The sequence below is a fragment of the Erythranthe guttata genome, chromosome 14 (genome assembly GCF_056151865.1).
Source record: "Erythranthe guttata isolate IM_541 chromosome 14, IM_541, whole genome shotgun sequence".
Classification (NCBI taxonomy): Eukaryota; Viridiplantae; Streptophyta; class Magnoliopsida; order Lamiales; family Phrymaceae; genus Erythranthe; species Erythranthe guttata.
This window is the reverse complement of record NC_142546.1, coordinates 10,857,039-10,870,992: the sequence shown is the minus strand read 5'-3', so window position 1 is coordinate 10,870,992 and position 13,954 is coordinate 10,857,039. Positions and strand designations below refer to the sequence as shown.

General features: G+C 35.0%; 1 pseudogene; it reads left to right on the top strand.

Annotated features, from left to right (window-relative positions):
• The first annotated feature begins 620 nt into the window (after positions 1 to 620).
• Positions 621 to 4,125, top strand: LOC105954573 (sodium/hydrogen exchanger 1-like; annotated as a pseudogene).
• The last annotated feature ends 9,829 nt before the right edge of the window (positions 4,126 to 13,954 follow it).

The window sequence follows — 13,954 nt, the reverse complement described above, 5'->3', positions numbered from 1 at the left end:
TGAAAGACAAAAAAATTGAATGTCCATTTTTTAATTAAGTGCCTTTGTCATGGGTTTTAATTGTTATTTTTGTCATAGTTGCTAACTCTTATGATCATTTACTATTTGATTTATCGATTCATTTTGAGTTTTTAACATTTCAATTTGAATCTTATAAAAATTAATTTGACATGATTTCTTATGATTTTATAGATTTTTACTATTCAAAATATATATTTTTTTATGTCAATTCATAATTGAAACAAAGTCAAATCAATAAAAAAATTAATTATCCAAATTTAAATAAGAAAAAAAATGAATAGTTACGAAATTTTAGTAAAAGATTACACTTTAACCAACAAAATCAATTAATCATCTGCCGTTGGAAAAAACAATCACATATAAATAAGTTTAGATGAAATATAATCTTTTATTTTCTCTCTAAAAAGTGAGACATATAAATGAACTGGAGTTGTATGTATATGAAATTCATAATAGTCCTAGTAGTATTAAAGTATGTTAAACTTGTTAGAGTCTTAGTAATACTAAAGTATCTTGAACTAGTTAGACTCCTTAATAAGAATATAAGTTAATTTTAATTTGCATGAAAATCGTTTTTTCTCTTCTTCTCTTTGGAAAAAAAATCCAAAGAAAAGAAGATGAAAAAAACACAGGAAGATTGAATGGAGCGGATGGGTAGCGGTGTGGTTTCTTGGTTGATGAGAATCGGAGAATCGAAACCCGATTCTGCTCAGGATCCCGTTGATAACTTGGCGATGTTTATCATTCTCCTATGTGCTTGTATTATTACCCGTCATCAACTCAAAGGATTCCGATGGATTAACGGACCTATTATTGCTATTTCTTTTCATGCGTTCCGATCCCACCTTGTTTTTTTGTTTGTTTTCTTTTAGTAGTTAAAATGATGATATTTTGCGTTTATATTGATTATTAGCTTTGATGGATGATATTTTAGGGTTTGGGTACTGGAATCACTCTACTGGTGCTTACGGGTGGAAAGAGCTCGAACATACTTGTATTCGATGTAGAGCTCTTTTTTACATATTTCTTGCCCCCTGTTATATTTAATGCTGGGTGAGTCATAATATGTATGTAGATGTTATAATTGTTGTGAAATTGGAATGTGATAATTATATTGTACTTTGGACTGAAGGTTGCAGGTGAAGAAAGAGCATTTTTTTAAGAACCTCATGAATATTATGTTGTTTGGCGCTTTTGGGACACTCATATCTTTCTTCATCACATCATTTGGTATTAGTTATTTCAATTCGCATCCCACTCTATTATACGCACATATAATGTAAATCTTACGAAGTTGTAAGGAATTTTATTTTCATATATTGTTTAGAAATCAAAGTTGTAAGGAATTTTATTTTCATCGATTGTAAAATTTGATCACATGAAAGTACATTTTCCCAGTCAGTTTACGATAAAATTTATCGGTATTTTGAGTTTACGCATCCGTAAAGCTTTGATGGTTGAGAAGAGGTTGTGTTTGCATGATTTCCTACTTATAACTTATTTTTGTGCACATGTCTATATATTATATATTTTATGGTTTGTGATTTCGCATAGCACTAACTATTTAACTTTTTCAGGTTCGAAACTTTATTTCGAGACATTGGGAATAGGCAATTTTGACCTTAATGATTATCTTGGTCACTTCATCCTCTTCACTACATATTCATCTTGTATATGATATTTCATCGTATATGCATGCATTTATCTTGTAATTAATTTTTTGTTAGTCGATAATTTCATATTATAGGTCCTAGGGTTCTCTCTCTCTCTCTCTCTCTCTCTCTCTCTCTCTCTCTCTCTCTCTCTCTCTCTCTCTCTCTCTCTCTCTCTCTCTCTCTCTCTCTCTCTCCTGCTGTATATATATGTCGAACTAATGAAACGTCTTCTTGAGTGATACGTTTCCAACTGGAGCCTTCGTTTTTTATGCAGCAATTGGAGCCATCTTTTCAGCTACGGATTCTATATGCACCTTGCAGGTCTGTATAAATTTGTAACCACTTTGTTTTTCTTTAAAAAACTCCAAACGAAAAAGGTGGCACCCATACTAACTTGGTAACTGATTTAATTATTTTGGGCATGGAGGTTCTTAATCAGGACGAGTTGCCGTTATTGTACAGTCTAGTTTTTGGGGAAGGAGTGGTGAATGATGCGACATATGTTGTCCTCTTTAACGCAATTCAAAAGTTCGACCTCTCAGATATTAACGCTATGATTTTCTTCAAGTTCTTGGACATTTCTTTTACTTATTTACAGCCAGCACTCTGTTGGGCGTTACCGTGAGTTTTAACTTAACCCCTCTCTCTCTCTCTCTCTCTCTTAAACAGTTGTATATGGAATTTTCAGTTAATCCAAATATTTGATTGCACAACACATTGTCTAATAATTTGTTTTCTAATCGTGAAAAATCAAAATGCAGATTGGATAGCTTAGTGCCTACATTATTAAAAAGTTGAACTTTCGAAGGTATATATGCAAATTTTGGACTACTTTGATTTTGTTATTGGACATGGTTATGGTATCAGTACATTACTAACATCTAAAATTTATTTCCAGAGATTCAGCTTATCACTTGTTGGCTCTCATGATTCTCATGGCTTACCTTTCTTATATTTTGGTGAGGTCCGTTTTCCTTTTACCTCTTCGCTCAATTTCTATTTTATGTTACTTCTTTTTTATCATCATCATGGCTTACCCTTATATATTTACATATTGCAGCTCTTCGAGTTTGGCGGAATTCTCACAGTGTTCATTTATGGAATTGTTATGTCACACTACACATTGTATAATGTGAATACACTTTCTAGAGTTACCGCCATGTAAGTATTCAATTTCAAAAAAGTCCCATAAAATTTTGGTACTTATTTGTTTATTTATTTATTATTTATTTGTAACAGGCATGCTTTTGCAACGATGTCGGTTATTGCCGAGAGATTTATCTACATCTATCTAGGTATGGATGCATTAGACATTGAAAAATGGAAAGTTGTGAGCAAAAGGTAAAAGAAGTTGTAAACTTGCTCTATTAATCTTACTTTGACTTCAAACATTGAAAAAACTTATTTAATTTGTAAAATTTCCGTTTGTCGATTTACTTTTCTAGCCCTTGAAGCCCTGTTGGAACAAGTTCATTGATGCTAAGCCTAGTTATGCTCGGGAGAGCATCATTCGTTTTCCCTTTATCCTTTTTGTCCAACTTACTAACCAAGTCTGAGCATGACAAACTCAGCCTCAAGCAATAGGTTAACTTTTCAAGACTATTATTATTATCATCTCTTTTTCTTTCGTTCGGTTGCAATAAATGTTGAACAATTATTATGACTATCGTACAGTTCGCAATTTTCTGGTCTTGTCTAATGCGAGGTGTTGTTCCCATGGCTCTCTCTTATAATCACGTATAATAAGAGAAGTACAGTAGAATCTTCTCGGTCCCGACTTGAACGCAACATCCGAAAACTTATTTCGTTAAATTAATAGAATTTGGCTGGTTCCGACAGTATTAATATTGCAATTTTCATTTTTTTTTAATCGGTTGAACCTAACCACATTGTACATTAGATTTCATGTTTCTTACATTGAACAATTATTTGCAGTTTGGAAAATCTGGCGACGATAATAAGCAGCAAGCAAATGTAATCATGATTACATGCACAATCACTGTAGTCATGTTCAGTACAGTGGTAAGAACATATTATTATCATGTCTATATATAAAAAGACATTGATTTGAGTAATTTGTATGACCAGTTGGTTTATTGTTCAGGATTTTGGATCGTTAACGACGTATCTTATAAGGCTTACGCTCCCTCTGTCAGACTTTGAAAACAATACACATTCTTCGGAACCTCGTAGCCCTTCAAGCTCTACAATTAATATACTGCCCTTTCTCAGCAATTATACTATACAAGATTTGGAAGAAGACGATCGGATAAGCTCTCGAAACATTTCGCGTTTAGTCTTGTTTCTATGCTCCCCATACAACTCGGTCCATTATTACTGGAGAAAATTGGACAATGCATTTATGCGCCGTGTGTTTGGTGGCAGGGGATTTACTGTGCACTTTACTAGCTCAACTGAAGAAACATTGGACCATTCACTTTTAGTTTAGATATATTTTCAAGTGTTTTTGTTCCTTATTTTCGTTAAGTATAGTGTGTGTATAGGACTTTTTAGTTTTTAACGATGTATTCCGGGCCGCTCCTGAGAATTTTGGGCCCAAGGCGCTTTCAAGGATGTCCTGAAATTGGTGCTCCTTTTATATTTTCTTCTATGCAAAAAAACAATTTTTGTTCTTAAATAGTAATTAAGAAATTTACATAATCTTCTAACTAACACACAACAAAGACAAATATAAGTGTTTTGATCTAAGGTGTTTAGTCAATAACAACATATATACGATTATGAAAGTGAATGCTAGCTTTTTTCAGACATCCGATTTATATAAAATATAGCAGCATATATGATATATCCTATTATTTGGTTGTAATTGGCATACCTCATGTCGTATTCTCGGGATAATTATAGTTTCAGTCCCCAAAAATTGGCACAATTTTCACTTTTGGTTCCCCATTTATGTGTGTCAATAAAATGTGCTGTCATGTTGCCACATCTTAACGTAATGAGTCAATCTACTATATTATTATCTAATGCATAATATTAAAAAAATACTAAATCAATATTATTGCGTTACTCGGTAATTTTACTTCGTTATCCAATAATATTACTGACTTACTGTATTAACCGGTTAACACATGAAAAAAGGATTTTTTTTAATATTATTGTATTAGATAATAATATTAATGTGTTGATCACTCAACCAAAAAATAAATTAAATAAAGTCAACGCATAAAAAATAAGTGACGTCAACCCCGATCAACACTGGAAAATAAATTTCTAAAAAAATTCAAAACACTGGTCAACAATGGAATCGATAAAAAATGGATTAGAAATCATTGGTTAAAATATGGTTAAATTGGGGTTTGAAATCATAATTGTGTTTGTTTAAAGGGTTGCGGTAATTTTGTCATAAATATTTTTAGATAAGAAATTTGTTAGCAATTCCAAATAATATAGGGGTCAATTTACAATTTGCTGAAAGAAAAACCTCAAATTCAACCATAATTTTACGGTTGACGGCCAAATAGACGGAGGGACCTAATGTGTTAAAATGTGACAACATATACATGAGAGTGTATTTTGTTGATGACGGTAATAGGGGACTAAAGGTTAACTGTAATTATCCCTCGAACTCTCTTATAATAACAACTACTAATCCACCATTAACATGGCACCTACAAAGCCTTTTAAAGGAGAAACTGCTTATTCTCGATTCATTGGGGTGCAAATTATGGAGTGCGAAAGTTGTTGGGTCCGGATTTGGTTCAACACACTGTTGATGTGATTTAACAAGTTCGAGAAAATATGAAAACGGCTTAAGACCGTCAACAAGGAGACTAGATCTAGAGTTTGCCATAGGAGAATCATGTATTTTTAAAAGACGTCCGGCTCAAAGAAGTCATTAATTTGGTCAAGAGACAGTGATTTGTAATTCTAACAATGTATTATATTTCTTTCAGTCAAGTTGTTTCCACTGAGTTTTTTCTTGGCAAGTTTTTACGAACAGTGTCACCTTCTCAAGCTTCACATATACACTCTTTATTTTGTCCAATGAAGTTTTACTAATAAGATTTTTTTAAATGAGGTTTATTCTATATTTTGAACATCCAATGAGGAATGTTACAAAATATATGTGATTTTTTATATATCAATTGGTGCTATAGATAGAGCACCCATTCTCTCTTTACATTACTTTGATCATGATATCTACTTGTCTTGTAATGTGTGATTTTTGAAGCTGATTGCTTGAATGCCATACTTTTCATCACTGATCAATCATCCACCAGCTTTTTGTCTGTCTCAGTTTATATTGAAAAAAATCAATAAGTATTGGGCACTTTAGCCTAAATGGAAGTTCAAGTTTTATCCAAGAAGTGCTAATTTTGCGGCCCATCATATCGCTACATGGGCTTTTTCACGTGCATGGATTGGTTTTATTGATGTCAGTTTTATCCCTTTAGGCCCCGTTTGGTTAACAAGATAAGATTAGCCAAGATAAGATTAAATAATCTAATGAGATCCAATTATTTTATTGGAGCTTGAAACGTCCAACAAAAAAAACTCATTAGAAGACAAGATAAGCCAAGATAAGGCAAAATAAGCCATGATTATATAATTTTAGTGGGTCGACCCGGCAATTTATTGAGGATACCAAACATCAAATTAAGTCCAACTATTTAATTAATCATGGCTTATCTTGGCAACCAAACGGGGTCTTGGTGTGTTAATGTGACGGGTTACTTATTGTAGACTCTTTTCATTCGTATTATTAATTTTAAATTTCAATTATAAAAAAAAAAGCGCAATTTAAATGACAATAAAAAAGGGGGGTTTTGTGCATAAGATTCTAACCAAACATCTTTATTATTTTAGGTTTAGGGGCTATATATCTTTCATCAATAAGCCCATCCCTTTAATATTTATTATAAATAAAGTAAACATTCATGTATATGACAATATTACCCCCAACCATTTATACCCAATTCTTAATTTTAACCCCAATTTAAACAATTTGTCCACAAAAATCCAATTTTGATTTTTTTTTACAAAAAAAAAAAATTTTTGCCGTCGGATTCCGGCGTTGATTTTTTTAAGTTTTTTTTTTTTTTTTTTTTTTTTTTTTTTTTTTTTTACGTCCGCCGCTAAACGTTGATCGTAATTGTGCAGTCATTGACAGTAAATTAACGTAATTATATTGTCAATGATAGTTAATTAACGTAATTGTACTTACGCTGACAATACATTTATGTAATAGTTGTCTCGTTGACAGTAAATTAATGTAATATTATTAATTTTTTTTTGTGTTATTTTTTTTTGTTTGATTTGTTGACAAGTTAACGTAATTATATTACTGTCGTTGCTAGTAAAATAACTGTAAACACAATAATATTACTATCAACAACATCAATATTATTATTTTTTTTTGGGTTTTTTGTTTTGTTTGAGTTACTCAAGGAGTAACGTAATAATATTGTCTATTATTGTAATATTACTGTAAACACAATAATATTACTGTGGTTGACAGTAATATTACTATTGTTATAGATTGTTGTCAACGACATCAATATTATTATTTTGTTTGGATTTTTTTGTTTGTTTGAGTTATTCACGGAGTAACGTAGTAATATTACTGTGTATTATTGTAATATTACTGTGGTTGACGGTAATATTACTGTTGTTATAGTAATTTTACCGTCACTCACAGTAATATTAACTATTTTGGCTTTTCACAAGGATCATATAAATCGGATTTTTGTTTTAAAATTTGATTTTGATTGATTTTAAAATTGGAAATTGGGTTTAAAATTAAAATTGGATTTAAGTTTTAAATTCCAAAATGATTTTCTAAAAACTATCCGGGCTGGACAGCTCAGTCAGATCGGTCCAACCGGGTCTAACTGGTTTAGACAGCCGAAAATAAATAAGTAAATAAATAATTCTTTTTCCAGAAATTAAAATAAAATCAAAATTGATTTTTAATTTTCTGAATTTATTTATCAATTAAAGCCCAATCCAATTATTCGATCTATTGATCAATAATGTTCAGGAAATGAGTGTTTGATTAATTAATTAATGTAAACGTTAAATCAATTTCATTAATAGTAAATATGTATAATAGTGATTATACTTCAACTTAATTAATTGTACCTTAAGCTTTATTTGATTGATTTATGTTGATTAAGGTCCTTTAACTATTTTGAAACAAATCCTCATAATTAATTATTGTAATTAATTATAATTTAGGTCGAATGTTCCTCTTAGGACAATATGCGTTTCCATATACCTTTAGAGAACATAGTTGTAGGAATCCAATCGACATGTCCAATAATTCTGATAAGATAACAACAAAACAATAATAAATCCCTGATTCTTAATTTATTAAGAATTATTTCAAGCTATAAAGAAAAACATATCCTCATGTACTTACGAAGGACGAAGGATATATTTTTGGTCTATGGGGGTGCCGAGTTGAAAATAGAGGGCTTTACCGACTCTAGTTTTTAATCGGATGTGGATGACTCAAAGTCGAACTCGGGATTTATATTCACGCTTAATGGTGGTGCCGTCGGTTGGAAGAGTTCCAAGCAAAGCATGACGGCCGATTCCACTACCGAAGCTGAATACATTGCAGCGTCTGAAGCTGCAAAAGAAGGGACTTGGATAAGGAAATTTATCCAAGAGTTGGGTGTCATTCCTAATGCTAATGATCCAGTACCGTTATACTGTGATAACATCGGAGCCGTGGCGCAAGCTAAGGAGCCAAGATCTCATCAAAAGTCCAAGCATATTCTGAGGAAGTAGCATGTGATCCGAAAGATCATTGATAGAGGTGAAGTTAAAGTAGAACGAGTTACCTCGGAAGAGAACGTTGCAGACCCCTTCACGAAGCCTTCACCAAGGTCGGTCCACGAGAAACATCGAGAGTCGATGGGATTACGATTTATGGGTAGTTGGCTTTAGTTCAAGTGGGAGATTGTTAGAGTAGGTGACCAAAAAGCCAACTTGTGGCTGTTGTCTTTCCATTTATTCTTGTAATAAATAATCATTTTTCATATTTATGATAAAAACACCTTGGCATTCTATATCTTTGTCCCTTTGTGTCAAACATAGATATAGTCCTTACAGTTATTACAAGTACTAGTAATTGATCTTGAGGATCGTGAGATATTTACTTTAGTATTATAACTGTTAAACGTGTTCCTAGTTGAAGGGTTACGCCAACAATGAGGATATCGGCCTTTCCCATTAAGAGACTAGAACTTAGTGGATGTGTACTGCATCTCATCGGTAAATGGTATTGTGATATCGGCATGCATAAGTGGGTGCTCGTAAGTTGACGAGTTCACTGAACTCCCTCACCCTAGAAATCTCTAAGTGGTTCTCAATAATCGAGTAGAGATATCTATGGTATAGTTGTACACAATTAGTCCTTATGACCTAGACATCACCATGAATTCACTAGAGGACCAGCTGTATCGTGACCTGTCCCTGAGTTCCACCGAGGACCACCCCAAGGGCCAGTGTTCGTGCTGTCCGAAATCAAGTGGGAGGTCTGTGCATTGTAGTCGGGGATTCGATCGCTAGAATAGTCTTGAATGTCCTGTGTGTTCTCATAGTTTGTAATCTCTAAGTCTCTGGCCATAGCTAACTAAGTGATGATTAGAGAATTCGATTCTCTAAGTCATGCACGTAACGATTACAACACTTGGAACGACCACACAGTTATTAAACTACTAAGGAGGTCTCGATGAACCAATGCCTCTAGTTCAATCGGGACATATGAATCGAAGGGATCGTACTGTACGTTAACTATATCGAAAGGTTCTTGTAGGCACTTCATTTGTATCTAGGGAATCATGACGCTTAGTTGCTAGACGCCAATCTTGATTCATTGAGTGATTAAGGTGAAACGAGCTTCATCTTAATCGTAACTCTAAGGGACGAGTTTTGACCACAAAGGGTTGTGGGCTCGCGGCTAGATTACAATTGAACCATCGAGGGTCACACTGCTCGTGCACATGAGATATTTGAATAAATGGTCATAGATAAAAATATTTTATCTTTGCATGATTGGAAGTCAATATGATTGGGTCCAACATTCATAATTTGGAATTATGAATGAGAATAAGAAAAGGAAAAGAATAGGCGATCATCTCAGTGAACTTTCTAAATCTGGAAGTTTCCAAATTTAGAAACTGCATTGAATTAAGGTTTCCAGTTATAGAAAGTTGGAAATCGAGTATAGGCACTCGTAATGACGAGGACATTATAATGATTCCGAAAGTGTAATCGTTACTATTTTTAGATCATTGAATTGAGAGAAACGAGTGAGTAGAGAACTAACGAACTTAAGCTGTTGGGCCCGGTCCAACTTAAGCCCGTTAGGGCTTTTATGCAAGACACTATAAATACTTGAGTTATAGGTCTTCCACAGAAACAACACATGTCACACAAACCCTAGCCGCTCGCCTCTCTCTCTCTCTAGCCATACTCACTCACGGCCGCTGCCGCCGCCGCTGTTCCATCGCCAAAAATCGGCCTCCCTTGGCCGATCAATTGTGGTAGTTCTTTTCCTCTTTTCTATTATTCCGTTTATTCTCACTATTGCGTGTCTAGTGCCATGTTTTTGTAGATCGAAGTATACGAGGTGAATCCGAGAGGAGGAAGATCGAAGAATCGAAGAATCGAGGAGCAGCCCCCAAGCCGATGACGCACGCGCTCCCACGCGCCGCCTGAAGACAGCGCGTGATCTTCACGTGCCGCCGCAGCTTGCACCGCCGCCACCGCTGCTTCGCCATCGCCGCTCCCGAATTGCATGGATTGGTTTCTGTGGCAATATTGATTTGTTTCGTGCGCCAACCTCACGCTTCAAGAGGTAATTCTCGAATCCGGTATTCGTTTGATATTAATTTAATTAGATTAAATTATGTATGTTCATTTTCGTAGTATGTTTTATGAATTTTTATGTTTTATATGTTTACATATAATTCATGTTTTACCGCGAGCACGTTAAATGATTTAATGCGAGCATGCTAATTGTTTATAATTATCAGGCATGTGATTATGTGATTTAAACTGTTTAATTCGCATAAAATTTTTGTTTTCCGCTGCGTACACGTATCTGATTCCCAACAACTCTAACAAGGTATGGACCTTGATGGATCCACCCAAGGGAATCTTTCCCGTTGGATGAAAGTGGATCTATATTCATTAAGTTGGAATAGATGGAAATGTATCAACCTATAAAGCTAGAGACGTAAAAAAGAGTTATACTCTAAGACAAGTTGTTGTCTGTGAGATAAATTTTCATGAAACACTATGCTATAATTCCATTAGGAATTTGCTAGCCATTTCTGCGTAGTATGACTGCGAGATATGGAAAATAGAGATGAAGACCACCTTCCTCAATGGCGAGGTTGAGGAAATCAGAGTGGTACAGCCGAAAGGCTTCATATCTTCTGGAAATTAGCAAAAGGGTTGCAAAATTTGAGCGATCCATTTATGGATTGAACCTAGCATCCCATAAATTAGAATGTTCGATTCGACACAAAAATCAAGATATTGAACTCACGGATTATATAATGAAGAACGTCCACAGAGTTATTGAACTCATTAAGTGGTCTCGACGAGCCAATGCCTCTAGTTCAATCGGGATATATATATCGAAGGGATCGTACTGTACGTTAACTATATCACACAGTTCTTGCGGGCACTTCATTTGTATCTAGGAAATCATGATGCGTAGTTGCTGGACGCCAATCTTGATTCGTTGGGTAGTTAAGATGAAAGTAGCTTCTTCTTAATTATAACTCTAGGGACGAGTTTAAACAACAATGTGTTGTGGGCCCACGGCTAGCTTACACCTAAACCATCGAGGGTCACACTGCTCGTGTACTTGAGATCCTTAATGCAACGAGCTAAGATTAATTAGTTAATCTTAGTGTAATTGGAAGTCCATGTGATTGAGTCAAACATTCGTAATTGTCAATTACGGATGAGAATAAGTAGAGAAAAAGAATCCAACGGAAATTTAGTGAACTTTCTATTTTGGAAAGTTTCCCAATTTGGCAAGTCCTAAATTACGGTTTCCAATTTCGAAAATTGGTAAATTGCAAAGTGGTACTCGTATCGACGAGAACTTGTGCTCGTTGACAAAATATAATTGTTATATTTTTACGAGCATTCGTTTGTTAGAAACGAGCCGAGAAAGATAGTGGAATTAAGCTGTTGGGCCTAGCCCAACTTAAGGCCTGTTAGGGTTTTCACCAGGATCATATAAATAGGATTTATATGTCTTGTGAAAGACACACAACACAAAAACAAAACAACACAAGCTTGAAACCCTAGCCTCTCTCTCTCCATCAGCCGTCCACCTTGCAGCCGAAACCCTACCTCCGCCACCAGCCGCCGCGCCGCCGCTAGTCGCCGCCGCATTGGCATGTTCCTTTTCCCTTCGTTCTTCTTCTTTGTACATAGCCTATCACGTATCTAGTGCTTCATGGATAATGGATTGAATATATGAGGGGAAACCTAAGAGAAGATAGATTATTATGCCGCCAACGCCACCACCAAGGTCGTTTCCACGCGCCCTCACGAGCCGCCACAAGCCGGTGATGCGGGAAGGCAATTTTGAAAAACTGCTCTCCCATTTTCTGCGCAGTCATGCGAGAAAATTCTCCATAAATCAACCGTTAATGAGATGGAAATGAAATTTTGACAGAAGCTTCACAACGTGCTGATATACAAGCTTCAAAAAGGAATGGTGCGTCCAATCAATAACTATGGATATATGTAAGTCATAGCAGGCGTGTAATTTTGGATCAGAAAAGAGGTTGGATCAGTTGGAGTGGGAAGTGCAGTTAGCCATCTTCTCGAGTCTTTGTTCGATTCACGCTTCAAGGGTAAAGTATCGTTTTCCCTTATTAATATATATTAATTAATTTATATTAATTCAGATTAGTGTATGTTAATTGATTATTGAATCACATGAATCTATATGTTCGATTATGTGTTTATGTGAATCCTCCGTTGAGCATGTTTATTATTTGATTTAATTTCGCGAGCATGCTATGATGATTTAATTTATGTTATTTAAATTAATTATACATGCGAGCATGTTTGTCGGTGATTGGAAGAGAAAAGGTATGCAATTAATTGTAATTATTGTGCACGTGTTTTTTTATATAAATGAAATAAAAAAATTTGTTTTCCGCTGCATACACGTACGTGCCCGATCCCCAACATCATGAACAGCACATAAGGTGGACAAAGAAGTCAGTTTTACCATCTCTATATAGTTTACCTTTTCCTTACCCCTTGTGGGTATTATATCAAAGACATCTCCAACAAATTGTGAGATGGGATGATTCTTTTGAATTCTTCTAGATGGCTCTTTTTCTGCGCACATCTATACTTTGATCATTTGTATCTGAATCAGATTCACCCGTGTCTACTGAAACTGTACAGGGTGTTGCTGATGGTGTTGTGTTACTTGGAGCAACACTTCCATTACTATTACCTTGTCTTGAGATAGATGATGTAGTAGCCAACACAATCCACATCCCCTCCATACGATCTCCTTCCGATTCTCGAGCTCGATTCCCAGCTTCACTCCTCGGGCTCCAAAACGGGTATACCTACAAACATACAACACCTATATGAGCCTTTGAGGACTCAATGAGAATCTTAAAGTATTATCGAATACTTATAACACATAGAGCATACATATATCTATATATATACATACATATACCTCATACATGGACATGCAACATAAATTAAAGCAATCATATACTTCCCTTTTTTCGTCGGCGTGCTTCATCACATAATTGTCACACGCATAGAGTGAGATAAATTCCCACTTTTATAACCCTATGATCCCAAGACCATAGAGTGAGAATATCCCACCTTTATAACCCTATGCCATGACATGTATTGAAGATTATAAGATGAGAATCTCTCACCTTTATAACCCTACGATCCCAAGACCATAGAGTGAGATTTTCCCATATATATCCTCAACACCATAATGCAACATGCATGACATGAAAAATCATCGGGAATCCCTCGGAAGAGTCAATCTAAGTTACTGGTAAATAACCTCATATATTTCGAATCCGTCTATCTACGTGGAATCAAACCACCCCTAGGCCCTACGGTACCGACTCGGCGTACCCGGGACATTCATGACACTAATGCACCCACACATGCACCCTTCTACTTACCCTTCTCTCATCCTCCCACCCAATGATTCACAAAAGCAAGCAAGAGCACATAGAAAATACACATAAAGTTTCTTAATGGGAAAGTCCGATATCCTC